Below are 14,093 nucleotides of genomic sequence, written 5' to 3' on the forward strand. Positions count from 1 at the left end.
CCAGTGAATGCCCAGCTTTCTTTGGGATCTGCTCCTATTCACAGTGATTTACTCCTCTTGCCATTCCTCTAATCATTACCTGAGCCTCTCTGAGTCTTTCTGCAGTGTGGAACTGACACAAAACTGGGGCAGCCTTGGCAAAAGCTGAAAGAATTCATCGCTGGGGAGGAGAACTCTGAGTTTATCAAACAGATAAATCATTCTGTAAATGCTTTCCTACAACCTGCTTCATCCCCAGGCAGCCAGATATCCATCTATCCCTCTCCACGGAAAACAGGGGATAGGTGTAACCTCTTCCAAAACAGTTCCCACTGGATGATCAATGTAATTATAATGGATTTTCCCCCCACATAGGATCATAGCTGATGTGCCAATTATTTTTGTACTGCTCAGCAGTTACTCGAAGGCTGCTTTGTGGTGAAGGGGGTTTTATTTACCAAAGAAATTGGGGAGATAAAGCCTCATTCATTTTATTAATAATAGCAGCTGGAAAGGGAGGCACAAATGTCTTTCTTGTCCCCCTGCTGTTCCATGACTCCCTTTTGTTGTGGCTCCCACATGTGAAATGTGAAATAAAAGGACTTTTCAGCCCAGCAGTGAACATGGGGGAGCCTGGATTCTGACCTTTGGCTGTGCCCCTTCAACTCCAGGGCTCTGCAACTCAGGCTGTGTGTGCAGATAGAAAAATTCCATGGTTAGAATCCAAGCTATCATTAAAGGACCAGTAAAGGGAAGGCTCACTTCGGGTGGGCTGCACTGGCTTTGGGTTCCTTGTTTGCTTGGAAAACTCATCTACAAAAATAATCAGACCATGGGAGCTCTGTGCCCTTTGTTCCTGCTCTTGGTTGTGAGGAGAGAGCTCAAAATCACCAATTTTGGGAAGGGGAAGGAGAGAGAGGCTGGGTCACAATTCTACAAATACAGAATAGCCTGAGCTGGAAGGGATCCCATCAGGATCAGCTCCTGCTTTTTCTGGAATCCTGCAGAGTTTCCTGGAGGAGCTCATCCCAAAGAGCTGCTGAGTAGTGAGTTCATCACTGCTATTCCAGGCAGGAATGGGTAACATGGGGGAGACCATTCCTCTTGGTCCCAGGGAGCTTTTCCACATTTCTTAAACGTTTCACCTTGGTTGAACATCTCTTCACCCCATGGGAAGCTCAGGAGAACATTTCCTGCATTTTCTTCTCCTTTGTTTTGGTGGGGAAAATCTCCTGTGGATTTCTCTATTTTGGCCAAGGCTTTGTGCAGCCCAGAAGTTTGACAGAGACAGGTCTGAGAATAAATCCAAACAAAAGGATAAAACTGGGAGGGATGGTGGGGGGAGATGTTTGCATTGCCTTATTTGTCAAAGTTTTCTGATTTTTTTTCCTTTGCTTTGATGTGCAGGGGTCCTGATCTGCAACTTCTTTGCAGCCCTGGCAGATGGTTTTGGGGGAAAAATGAGAATTCTGCTCTCAGGAAACAAATCAAAATGTCAGATCAATGTTTGCACTGTATTTATCTAAAATAATGGAAATTACAGTGTATCCCAGCAGCTGCTGCTCCTCGCACATCCAGGCACAGATGATAATTAAATGCAATCAGAACACGTTGCATTTAAGATGGAAAAACTAATAAAAATAAGATGTTTGCCATCCTTGTGCTAAATATTTTCATAGCCTCTCGGTCCTGACTGCAAAAGCTATTTTGTGGAGCTACCAGAACATGAAATAACAGTGGGTGAGCTTTCTCATATTCTAAATAGCAGCAGCAGCAGCCAGGATTTGAGATGCTGCAGATCTGGAAAAGCAATAATCCTGGGGTGGTTCTGCAGCCCCATCCTTCCAGAGGAGCTCCACAAGGGACTCTTTATCACTGCTGAAACTCTGAAAACTCTTATCTTGGAGTAGGAGGTAACTTGAAGTCATTTTCTGCCTGGATTGGGAGGCTTTTTTTTTTTTTTTGTTTGTTTTGATTTTTAGTGGTAGTGATGTATAACTTCAGAGACTTCCTAAAGTTAATTGTATTTTTTGTTGCTTGTTCTTCTGCTCCCAGCTCTTTCTTCTCATTACATTTTTGGGGGGATGGAGAGGTCCACGAGCTTTTGTTTGTAACTATGTGGAATCTGACTGAAATGAGGTTTTTTTTTTTTTTTCCCCCCCAGAGTTTTCAGCCCAAAACACTGTGTTCTTTTGGCCTGTTCTCTTGTGACAGTTATTCCCCTTAGAAAAGGGAAGTCCAGTTGTAATGTGGATTAAAAATGTGCAGTGGGGAGTGAGGAGCTGCTATGGCAAAGCCCTTAGGATCATGGGACAAGTCAGGGTGGAAGGGACATCTGGTGCCACATCCCTGCTCCAGCAGGGTCATCCCAGAGCACCTGGCACAGGATTGTCCACTGAAAATGGTGAATAACTCCACTGAAAATGGTGAATAACTCAGGAATTTACTGCAGGAGTCCCTGCAAAAAATGTCCCTAAGGATCATGGAACCATTTGTGCCCCTAAACCTGTAACCCATGGCAGAGGTGGAACAAGGTGAGCTTCAAAGTTCCTCCCAGCCCAAAGTTTAGGATTTATTTGGCAGCAGTAAGATGGAGAACTGACATCACCCCTGAAATTTAAGTTTTCCAGTGATCCCTGGAGGAGGTTTGTAGTAACCCATGGGGTAAAAATTCCACAGTGGCTGAGGAAAATCTCCAAGTGTCAGGTCCCAGGATAGAGTTTTTTAGAGCCAGCTGGTCAACGTGGCCTGAAGTGAGAACCAGCTCCAGAGATCTCCAGTTAGCACTGTGCTCCTGTGCTCAAATTTGGACTGAAAAAAACCCATGGAAGATCTTTATTTTTTTAAAAAAGGAATGTTTTTGTTCCTGGTTGGTACAAGATAAGAGAAGGAGACGTCCTTGGGAATGTTCATCTGGAGGGAACAAGTGGACCTGCTGCATGATGAATGAAAAGAAAGGAAGTTTATTTTCTGCTTTCCACCAGCAGCCTCTGCTTATTATCATTTGTCAGCTCTCTCCAGGACGTTGCTTTCCTTCTTGGAAAAACCAGGCCTTTTTCACAGACTTGGCTGAACATATTTAACACTGCAGCACATATTTAACACTGCAGAACTTACTTTGCTCATCATTGCTGCTGGGAGGGTCATTTATATCCTGCTCTGTGAACTGGAACCAAAAGCATTTGGGTTTCCTCAGGAGCTTTGGGTGGTGGTGGGGAAGATCAAGGGCATGGAGAGTGCTGAGAGGTCCCAACAGCTTCTTATGCTGCTTTGCCTTTTAAATATTAATATTAATCTCAGTTTTCTGTCTTACTTTGGCAAAATAAATCCTAGATGGTTTGGGCTGGGGGCGGACCTTAAAGAACATTTCATTTCCTGCCATGGGCAGGGACATCTTCCACTGTCCCAGGTTGCTCCAACCTGCCCTTGAACACTTCCAGGGAAGCCTTTGATTTAGTTGACAATAAAAGCAGGGCTGGAGCTCTTTATCCCTTTTCCTGGTCCCCAGATTTGCTTCCCAGTTCTGCAGCTGGGTGATTTCCATGTGTTAGCATTCTGAGCCAGGTCCTTGGGTGACACAAACCAGCACAGCCCCATCTGTCACCGAGCTGCTGTCTCCATGCTCTGTTTAATGTTGTTATTTACCAGAGGAAGATGAGCAGTAAGTGAAACCTTTCCTTCGTGCTCTGGCCTGAAACCAGGCAGGCTGAAAAAGAGACTGAGGGCTGGGGCCAAAGCAGAACATAAAATCTCTCAGTAAATGAAAGCTGATGGGAGGCAATGGAGTGTGGAATGGGATACGGATTTTGGGACTTCCACTGAGGGCTGTTCAGTGCTGATCGGGCCAAGGCAGGAAGGAGTGGGGGAAGGGACCTCAAAGGGACACTTTCCACTGTCCCAGGCTGCTCCAAGCCCCAAAGTCCAACCTGGCTTTGGGCACTGCCAGGGATCCAGGGGCAGCCTGTGCCAGGGCCTGCCTAATTCCTGCCCAATATTCCATCCCTCCCTGCCCTCTGGCTGTGGGAAGCCATTTCCTGTGTCCTGTCCCTCCATCCTTTGTCCCAAGTCTCTCTCCATGTTTCCTGTAGCTCCTTCAGGCCCTGCCAGGCCACAATTTGGTCACCCCAGAGCTTCTCCTCTCCAGGTGAACAATCCCAGCTCTCCCAGCCTTTCCTCCCAGCAGAGCTGCTCCATCCCTCTGCCCATCCTGGTGCCTCCCCTGGGCTCTCCCCAGCAGCTCCAGGTCCCTCCTGTGCTGGGGCCCCATGGAAAGGATAAATCCCATTCCTTAGGGTTACTGACATCTGAGCAGGTTAAGGGTTAAAAACTCTTGCTGGGCTTTTGTTCCCCCTGAGTAGGTGATGAAAATGATCTGTTTCCTAATACAGTTTTAATTTTCTGAACCCTGCAAGTCAGAATTGGCACTCAGGAGGCGTTTCCAGAGCTGTGCATTGTGCTGCAGCACACAGCAGAAAGAGGTGCTGGAGATTTATTTCCCTGTCTGGAGATGAGTTATAAGTACATTCACCACATTATGCAGATCAGCTGTCAGACTGTGGGATATCTGCATCAGGAATGGCTCTGATGCCAGAATAGAAATCAGGGAGTATTCACTCCAATATTACAAATTAGTGATTTTAAGAGCTCCATAAGGAGTGGAAGGAATCAGGGTTTTTAAAAGCTCAGAATAAACAAGTTAATGCAGTGACAGTGCTGTGGGTGTGACTCGCATCAGTGCTGGGGTTTCACAGAGTCCTGTCAGCCTGATTTGGGTTGTCCTGTGTTTATTCAGGATGTTATTCCCCATAATGGAGAGGTCCTGACACAGGTTGCCAGGGAAGTTGTAGATTTTCAATCCCTGGAAGTGTCCAAAGCCAGTCTGGACAAGGCTTTAAAGCTCATCCAGTTCCTCCTCCTGCATGGGCAGGGACAGCTTCCACCAGAGCAGAGTCCTCTGGATTGTGGAGAAGAGGAATAGTGCCAGGGGTGAGGGGGTTTCTACCATCTGGGAATTAGGAGCCACCAGCAGACCCAAAGAGGCAACAAGTCTTAAGAACAAAAAAAAAAAAAAAAGGGTTTTCTTTGTTTTGTTTTTTTTTTTCTCTTTTTTTCCAGTGGTGAAAGACAGGATAGACATTTGACATAAACAATTCCTTAGGAAATGTAGACAGTTTTACATTTCAAGTATGATTCCCTTCCTAAGGGAATGTGTAATTTTGTTAATTTGACTTAGCTGTTTCCTTCCATGGCATTTGTTCTGTCAGCTTTGCTATGTGCAGGATATTTGGAATATATCCCCGGTGGCCTGTGAGACCTTGTGCTCACTCATCCCTGGATGTCCTTCCTGATCCCTGGAAAGATTTGAAGCGTGGAAAAAGTTCCCTTTAAAGAACCAGAAGGGTTCACTGGATCTTGGTGTGCATTAACAGCAGCACACCAAGATGTTTCTTTGGAAAGAAATGCTTTCCCAACATCCCTGCTCTGGTTCAGCCTAGTGATTACCACAAAAACCTGGCCAGAACAGGTTGGGAGCAGCTGCAAATGGAACTGCTCAACATCACAGATTCCTATCAGGCTCTAATGAGGCAAAAATTAGCTCTCCCCATGGCAGATGATTGCTAATGTGCTGGAATATTGCTGCTGCTGCTTCCAGCCTGCTTGGAATTCTGACATCATCCCCTCACACTGGGACTGTGAGCACACCCTGCTTCTCCTTGTGGGGCTCAAGTTCTTCAGGACATCAAAGTCGGGCAGAGAAAAGAGAACTGGGTTTGTTAAATGACTGAGTTTTTCCAAAATCAGGCACTGCTGCCTCGTGTCACAGCTCCAGTGGTTCAGTCCAATTCCCTGAGTGCTTCAGTTGCACCTTCCCTGTTCCCTGTGGTGAGCTGGGCACAAAGGTTTGCTGGGCTGCCTTGGTGCTGCCTGGAGGATTGGGCACCACAGCTCCTCCTCGGGGCTTTCCATCACAAAACCAGCCTGAAAACTGGTTTGTGCTGGGAGAAAACAGCACCTCAATTTATTATCTGGTGAAGAAATGAAACTTTAGTTTGTTAATGAAGGTGGTTAAAGCAAAGTGTCTCAGCTTTTTCCTTGCTGGTTCTGCGGTGGGAAGGGATGCTCAGGTAGAACATCTGGCTGGGAAAGCCTCAAGTCATCCAGCAGGGAAGCTGAGTGATTTTTCCTCCAGCTCATATTGGACAGGGCTAAAAGTCCCAGTCACAGGGAGTCTGGAGAGTTGCTGATGGAGTACTGAGAACTCTTGCACCCCTCAGGCCTCACACCCCCGTGGCTGACTAATGGCAGCATAAAACAACCAAAAGGGAACAACTGGGACACAAGAGATCTTCCTGGGAAATGGGAATATAAACACTGTGTGCTGCTGTTACACTCTTGGACAGAAATGGTTCACTGTGTTCTTTTTTAGCAGAGCTTTCCTGCTTCAGTGCATTATTTAGGATTTGAGGGTAAAACTTTGTGCTTTCCAGAGCTAAGGGCCACTCCTGAAGCACAGGAAGTGCTTGCAGCTTGTCTTTGCTGTGGGAAGTTAGCTGGAGGGACTCTTCCAGCTAAAAATATTGGTTATTTATTGATTAATTATTGAAATATTGATAATGGAGCAATTATCAAGGCTTTGAAAATCCAAATGTGCCAGGCTGCTGTCCTGGAGCAAGCCTGGGTGGAAGCACCTCAGCCCGACCATCACAGGGCACTTTCTTATTTTTGGCTAAATGATCTCTCTGTGTCTTTGAAAAGATCTCTATTTTCCCCCTGCAGCCTTCCTGATCACAGTTTGCCATCCAGTCCTTCCTTCCTGTGTGGTTTGTCTTGATCCCAAATTTCTTCATGTGATCAGGGATTGCTTTGTTAAGCACTTTTCCCCATACAATAACCCAAGTACTGTGTGTAGAAATGAAATTATTTTAGCTGACAAAATGAGGGGTTTTTTTGTGGTCTTTACCAAAGTTAGACCTAATTCTTACAGGGGAAGAGCAGCCAGATTCTGTTGTTGACAAGCTTTAACAAAGGTCTTGCAGGAGGCTTTTTTCCCCCAATCCTTCCAATTTTCTTCCTTCTGTCATTGTTACAAGTCACCCCCTGAGCTGTTGTTGCTAAGCTGCCCTTAGAATTTGCATTCCCAGGCAGTCTGAAACTCTCCTAATTTCAACAATAACCTCAGCAAGAAGCAATTCCATAACCTGAAACGTGGGCTGAAAACAGCCATTGGTGTGTTTGGCCTATTATTCCTGCCAGGGAACAGCTCCTTGGGCTGCTGTGCAATCCAGAGGAATCTCTTCTAGAGGATGTGTGGAATTCTCCCCTCAGCTCCCCTGTGCTGGTTAATAATGGTTTTGTTTCACAGCCAACACCGCCAAGGCTCCCAGAGAGGGGAGAGGAAGGGAATGCTGGCCTCAGGAAAAGGCAGTTTAGGTTTGTCTTTCAAAAGATATCGATTCCTGCACTGTGGGAACCTGGGGAATGGAGTAACAGCTTGTGGGATTTGTGTCTCAGTGAATGGGGAAAAACTATCAGCAAACAGATAAAGCCATTGAGGAAAAGCAGCACAGACAGACAGACAGACAGGGTTTTATTGACTGCTAGGGTGGAATGGCAGGGTGGTCGTGCTAATAAAGTCATTTTACCTGCTTGGGGCAGAAACAAAGGCAGGGCTTGGAGGAGGAGAAATTCCCTGTTAGAGGAAACATGGGGATGGAGCCTGTGCTCCGTGTGGACATGCAGCCCTGGGATGAGCTGTAAACCTGCCCAACCCATGGAGTAAACCCTGAGCAGGGTGAAAGAGGAGCACTCAGTGCTGTGAGCGAGCCAACATCACCTTGGCAAGCAGGTTGGGCTGAGTCTCCAAGGCAGAGTCCCACAGGGTTCAGCAGAGTGACAAAATCTGAGGGGTTCTATTTTTTTGTGGGTCTCCCCAACACTCCCAGCCTGGAAAAGCATGGAACTTTCCTAAAGAGCTGGGTTTCACCTCCAAAGGAACAAAACAAACCCCAATTGTCCTGGCTGGGAAGAGACATTTCTTTTTAGAAGCCCTCAGGTTCCATGCAGACATTAATGATGAATTAATCTGCTCAGGTGATCAGTATTCAAAGCAGCTGTTCCCAGCAGGTTGCACACCACCAATTAGGCAGTGACTCCCTTTGTTGAATATTCCTAAGTGAATCCATATTGGGCAATTCCATAATCCTCAGTAATCCAGGAAAAAACCATCCTGTTTGTTTTGGTGTCCTTTACTGACCAAACCCTGTGGAATGGACCAGTGGCTAAAGGTTTTGTTGTACTTCCAAATCTGATTTGCTTGGAAAGAAATCCCATTTTCTGCTCTGGACTTGCACTCCATTACCTTGGATCCCTTTTCTGTGTGAGGGAGTGTGGGCCAGCAGGTATTTGTAGGACATTTGGGTGCTGGAACACCCCTCTGGCAGTGTCATGCCTTTCTCCTTCATCCTTCCTTCCCAACCCATTCCCTTATGGCTCTGCACCTGCTGGGTCTCACCTTGGGGTGTAACTCCTGAGGAGATGGAGCTTCTGGTTTTCCACAGCACACGAGCAGATGCCAACATCTGCCTCCCTTTTTGGATAAACCAATATTTCACAATATTGCTGCTCCAAGCTCAGGGAGATCGCTCAGCCCCTCATTTATTTCAGTCTGCCATCCCCTCCTGAGATGAATCACATTTGCCCACAGGAGTCCCTTTTCCCTCAGCCTGAAACCGTTTTCTGTCATTCTTGATCTGTTTCATAATTTTCAGTGGGTCACAAAACAACCCTTTCATTTAGGGGGAGAAAATACAGGTGCAGAAAGACATTTTCTCTTCTCCCAGCTATTTGGAGGCAATACAGGCTTTGAAAATATTGGCAGGCTTAAAAATGCCTCCATCTTTCATGTGTCAGAAAGAAAACCTGTCTGTGATCTTTTAAATGCCTTTGTTTACTTTTTGGAAGGTGCTTCAAAGAAAAACAAGATTTAAGAGGAATTTGCTACTTAATGGCTCGATAAAGTATCTGGTAAGGTGAGACTGCTGCTTTCCCAGCCCAAAATAAATCACAGCACACACCAGCCTTGGACCTGAAAAGCTCTGGAGAGCACCTAGGAAAAAATATGTCTTGGTGGATGATTGTTTTGGGCTGTCTGGTGACGTCCCCAAGTCATGACTGTGTCCTTTCAAGCATGGCAGCCACGTCACTGCTGTGATTCATCCCAGAGCCTCCAATGTTTCTGGCTAACATGGGCATGGCTTGTTTTCCCGACATCAGGGTAATTTGTAGAGGTGTTTAATAGCTGATTCAGTTCTGATTTGGCAGCAATTGCAGCCTTTCAGACGTTCAGGATTGCTGGGTTTGCGTCCTTTCAACAAAAAACGCCCTGAACAAAACCAAGCCCCCAAAACTTGTGGCAAGAGTGTTTATGAGCTGTTGTTTTCAAATGGATTTGTGTATGTGATCTAGCAGAAAATCTGTGCTTTGCTTGTGTGTGATGGAGATAGAGCAGTCAGGCATTGCTGGGCTGTTTATTATGGGTTTGTTTTTCTGGAAGATGCTCATTTTCAGCTTCTCAGAAACCACGGGCTCCTCTCTTGCGTATTAACTGAAACCGAGTGGATTTTTGCTGCCAGCAGGGAGGCTGCTGAGCTGCCTGCAGGTCTGGGGGGAGAGATGGCAAACATCTCATCCTTGTGGAGATCACTTTGGCTGGAGGTCCTTGAGGAGGGCAGATGAAGCTGAGATCATGTTTGTACAGCAAAATCCTCATCCCTTTTCTTCTTTATTGCTTTTAAATACCCCTGACTTTGGAAGCATCATTTGGAGAAATACTTGGCTATCGAGGAGGACATGAGGCAAGAAAGTCATCATTCCTGCCAAACAGCTTGCCAGCGTCCCTCAGAAAGGGAGGAGCTGGAGTTTCCTTCTCAGCATCCCTCAAAAAGGGAGCAGCTGGCATTTCCTGCAGCATTTTGGATGTGTGTCCTGTCTGGAGGGCTTGATGGCATCTCCAGGCTGTGCTGGGTGTTTCTGGGCTCTGGGGTAGGGTTGGGGCAGCACAGTTGCACATCCCAGACATGAAGAACTCACTGGCCCTGGATCCCTGGCAGTGTCCAAGGCCAGGCTGGACACGGCTTGGAGCAACCTGGGATAGTGGAAGGTGTCCCTGCCGTGGCAGGGCTGGGGACAGGATGGAATTTAAAGTCTCTTCCAACCCAAACCATTCTGGGATTTTCTCCTAATTGTATCATTCTGTACCAGGTTGGTAAAAAGTGACTGGAATTTGGAAGGAGGGGTGTCAGGAATGCATTTGGAGCAAACAGCCTGAGTAGAGTCAGAAGTCACCAGAGTTGATGTGCCGAATTCATCAGCAGTGCTGGGCAGCTGGCAAACCTTGGCTTTGCCAGGAATGAAATCCACACTTTTGTAAAGGAGCAGAGCAGGAAGCTCTCTGATCTTGCTGATTGTGCCAACTTCTATTTTAACTTCCCTCTGAGTTATCCCAAGCGCTGATGGAACCAGGTGTTGTCACCCAAAGTCCTGCTGGGACACTTGTGCCAGGGGCTTTTGCTGCACTCAGGGACAAGTGTGGGTTTTGGATTGTCCTCACACTGCTGTGAATAACACCTCCGGTTTTAAATCATATTTCACACTGTACTTGTGAAACCTCAGTTTCCAAACTTTGAGGCCAAGGCATCCAAGGAGCAATTTCTCCTTCCTTCCTGCTGTTCCCAGTGGCTCTTGGGCACACCAGCTGACATCCCTGGAGCCAGCCAGCCTTTAGCATGCAGGGCCAGCAGTCCTGGCTGGAAATTGGTGCGTTCTTCACTCCTCAGAGCACTCAAGACAATGATCTCATCAAGCTCTGAGAGGATGGATGAGGCAGTGTGGAGAGATGGAGGACGAAATAGCATCTTCATCCCAAAGGACACACGGGAACGGACTGATAACCCTGGAGTGGGGAGAGCGGGGAGCTGAGCAGCTGGAGAGCTGCACTGCAGAGGCCTTTGTGCTGATGGAAGTCTCACCCATTCAGACTTGTGGGGAGAGAAATGAGAGCCTTGCTAACTGCCTGAAGTCCAGGGGTGGCTGGACAGTGCCCAGGCAGAAAGGGACCTGGGGGTGCTGGTCCACAGCTGGCTGACCATGAGCCAGCAGAGTGCCCAGGTGGCCAAGAAGGCCAATGGCTCCTGGCCTGGCTCAGGAATGGTGTGGCCAGCAGGAGCAGGGAGATCATTCTGCCCTTGTACCTGGCACAGGTGAGGGCACACCTGGAGTGCTGTGTCCAGCTCTGGCCCCTCAGTTTGGGAAGGACCTTGAGAGGCTGGAGCACATCCAGAGGAGGCAACGGGGCTGGGAACACAAACCCTGTGAGGAACCACTGAGGGAGCTGGGGGTGCTCAGCCTGGAGAAAAGGAGACTCAGGGGTGACCCCATCACCCTCTACAGCTCCCTGAAAGGTGGCTGTGCTCAGGTGGGGTTGGGCTCTTTCTCCAGAATGAGAGCACACAGTCTCAAGCTGCACCAAGGGAAATATGGGAAATATTGGATATTAGGAATAAGTTTTTTACAGAAAGGGTGATAAAGTCCTGGAATGGCCTGCCCAGGGAGGTGTTGGAGTCACCATCCCTGGGTGTGTTTAAAAACAGACTGGATGTGGCACTGGGTGCCAGGGTTTAGTTGAGGTGTTGGGGCTGGGTTGGACTCAGTGATCTTGGAGGTCTCTCCCAACCCAGGGATATTCTGTGATTCTGTGAGTGTTCCCAGTGAAAGGTGCACAGAAATTCCTGTGTGGGGCACAGAGACAGTTTTGTAAGTGGGATAAACCTCAGGAGAGCCAGGGCATGGCCCCAGTCTCACACTTCACAACAGGTGTCTGGTGAAGCTTTCCATGAAATATTTAGTTCCTGATTATTTTGTAAATCAGGCCTTTTGAAATCTCTGCCATCGTGATTTGAACCAGGTTACTCAGTTTTTTGTCTGGTCTGACACCTCTCCTAATGAATTTTTTGTTGTAACTCGGTGTCCATGTGTTGAGTTTCATTGTCTTTGCACTAAGCTGCTGGTATTTGCATTTGAATTGCTTTCCCAGGTCTGTCCAAAGTTTCTAATTTTCAATTTCCCAATTCCTTTGCAGTAAGAGCTAGTCAGATGAATAAAAGATGAAAAATTTCCTGGCTGTTTGGTACCCTAAGAGATACAACATTTCTGAGCACTCAGAGAAAGGTCAGTGCTCGTGCACCTTATTTGTGCTCTTCAAACAACCCCAGAGTCCAGAAATGACAGGACAAGGCTCAAAGTAATGGCCAGTGCTGAGGACAGCTGGGACTACCTAAGGAAAACCAGGAATTTGAGGGCAAGGATCACTCTTCTGTTTGTGGGGTGTTGTGTCCCACACAACCCTGAGTCAAACAGCCTCTGCTTCTCAAAGTTCCAGGGAGTTTGACTGACACAACCCCTTTTGTTTCATTCCATTATGATCCTGTCTGACTTGGAGGAGGAAAGCCAAGGGAAGATACTGGTTGTGCTGAGTGAAAACATTTGTGCCACACTGCTCTGGTGCTTGGAGCTGGATGCTCCAAGTGGGAATTTCGGTAATCTGGAGGAGAAACGTTTGTTTAATTGGAGAAGTGAGACTACAGCACATCCTGGGGGATAAAAGAGGCTCTGCTGCCATCCTTGGCTGCCCAGCCTGGAGAGGAGCCCCAGCTGAGAGGGGCCCTCAGGCCTGGCTGTCCCTGGGGGCAGGAGGGGCAGAGCAGGGCCCAGGCTCTGCTCCGGGGCCCAGCCATGGCACCAGAGCCACGGGCAGGGCCTGAGCCCAGCCATTGCCCTGCCCAGGAGGCACAACTTCTTCCCTGGGCAGTGCCCAGCCTGAGCAGATTGCCCACAGAGCCTGGGGGCTCTCCTCCCTGGGGCTGGGGCACAGCTGGGTGCACACAGTGCTGTGCCCTGGGCTCTGCCATGGCCCTGCTCCAGCAGGGAGGGGACACCAGGTGCCCGCTCAGCTCCTGCAGCCTCAGCCACCCTGGGGTCCTGTGGCTGTGTTAGTGCCAGGCTTTGCCAGCTGGGCAGCTCTGGGAATTTGCAGGAAATCCAGCCCAGCAGTCAGTAATTGAGGTGGTTAAGGAGCACTAATGGGGTCTCCAATGGCCAGAGGGGCTGTTTGGTGAGGGAGCTTTATGATATGTCTCCCTCAAAACTCTCATTACTTCTTGTATTGTTTCCCTTCCTTCCAAATAACTTCTCATCTGATTTCCTTAAGTAAATGTGGCTGATTTAATCACCTCCTCCTTGTGTCCACCTTCTGCACCAACTGAGGTTACCTGTCACAGTCCTATTAAGTTCAGTTTTTTTGAGCCTGTGTCTCCTACTTGGTTCTGCTGAAGCAAAGCTCAGTAATTCACAATTTAGAAGCTTCTTTCCCTTCCATGGAAGATTTACTTTGGAAATTAGGGAAAGGTTCTTCCCCCAGAGGGTGCTGGCACTGCCCAGGCTCCCCAGGGAATGGGCACAGCCCTGAGGCTGCCAGAGCTCCAGGAGGGCTTGGACAGCACTCCAGGGGTGCCCAGGGTAGGATTGTTGGGGTGTTTGTCCAGGAGTGGGAGTGGATGATCCCTGGGGGTCCCTTCCAGTGCAGGATATTCTGTGATTCTATAACCAGAAGAAAGCACATGAAGGAACAGAGACTCCATATCCTCACTGGACTTTTAAAAAAAGCTTTTGGATCCTCAGGTTTTGGTTATCCTGTTATGTGGCTGCAGGGATTTTTTTTTCCCCCTTTAAAATTGGTTTCCTATCAGTAAATTTTATTTACCCAGGGGATTTGCTTTTTCTAGGCTCTGGAATTTGTGAAAGGTGTGATGCTATGCAGTAATGGATGGAACATCCATGAATGGAACATTCTTTTCACCTTTCCAGTTACCTTGTCCTGGAGAATTAGAAGGAACCCTGATGCACATCAAACAGTGCCTGCAGTTTTGGTTTTCATCTTTGGCATTTGGATTTATTCCCCAGGAATAAATGGAATAACCTTTGGGCTGAGAGAGGTTTTCTTTCTGAAATGAAAGCAGGCTCATTTTCCACAGGACCTAAAATCATTTCCCCACGAGTTC

At 47.7% G+C, this 14,093-nt stretch overlaps 1 protein-coding gene across 2 annotated transcripts in view; it reads left to right on the forward strand.

Annotated features, from left to right (window-relative positions):
• PRKG1 (protein kinase cGMP-dependent 1) overlaps nt 1-14,093 on the forward strand; it is a 367,092-nt gene that overhangs the window by 67,469 nt on the left and 285,530 nt on the right. The window lies entirely within an intron of this gene.

Source organism: Serinus canaria, chromosome 6, assembly GCF_022539315.1.
Source record: "Serinus canaria isolate serCan28SL12 chromosome 6, serCan2020, whole genome shotgun sequence".
NCBI classification, from domain to species: domain Eukaryota; kingdom Metazoa; phylum Chordata; class Aves; order Passeriformes; family Fringillidae; genus Serinus; species Serinus canaria.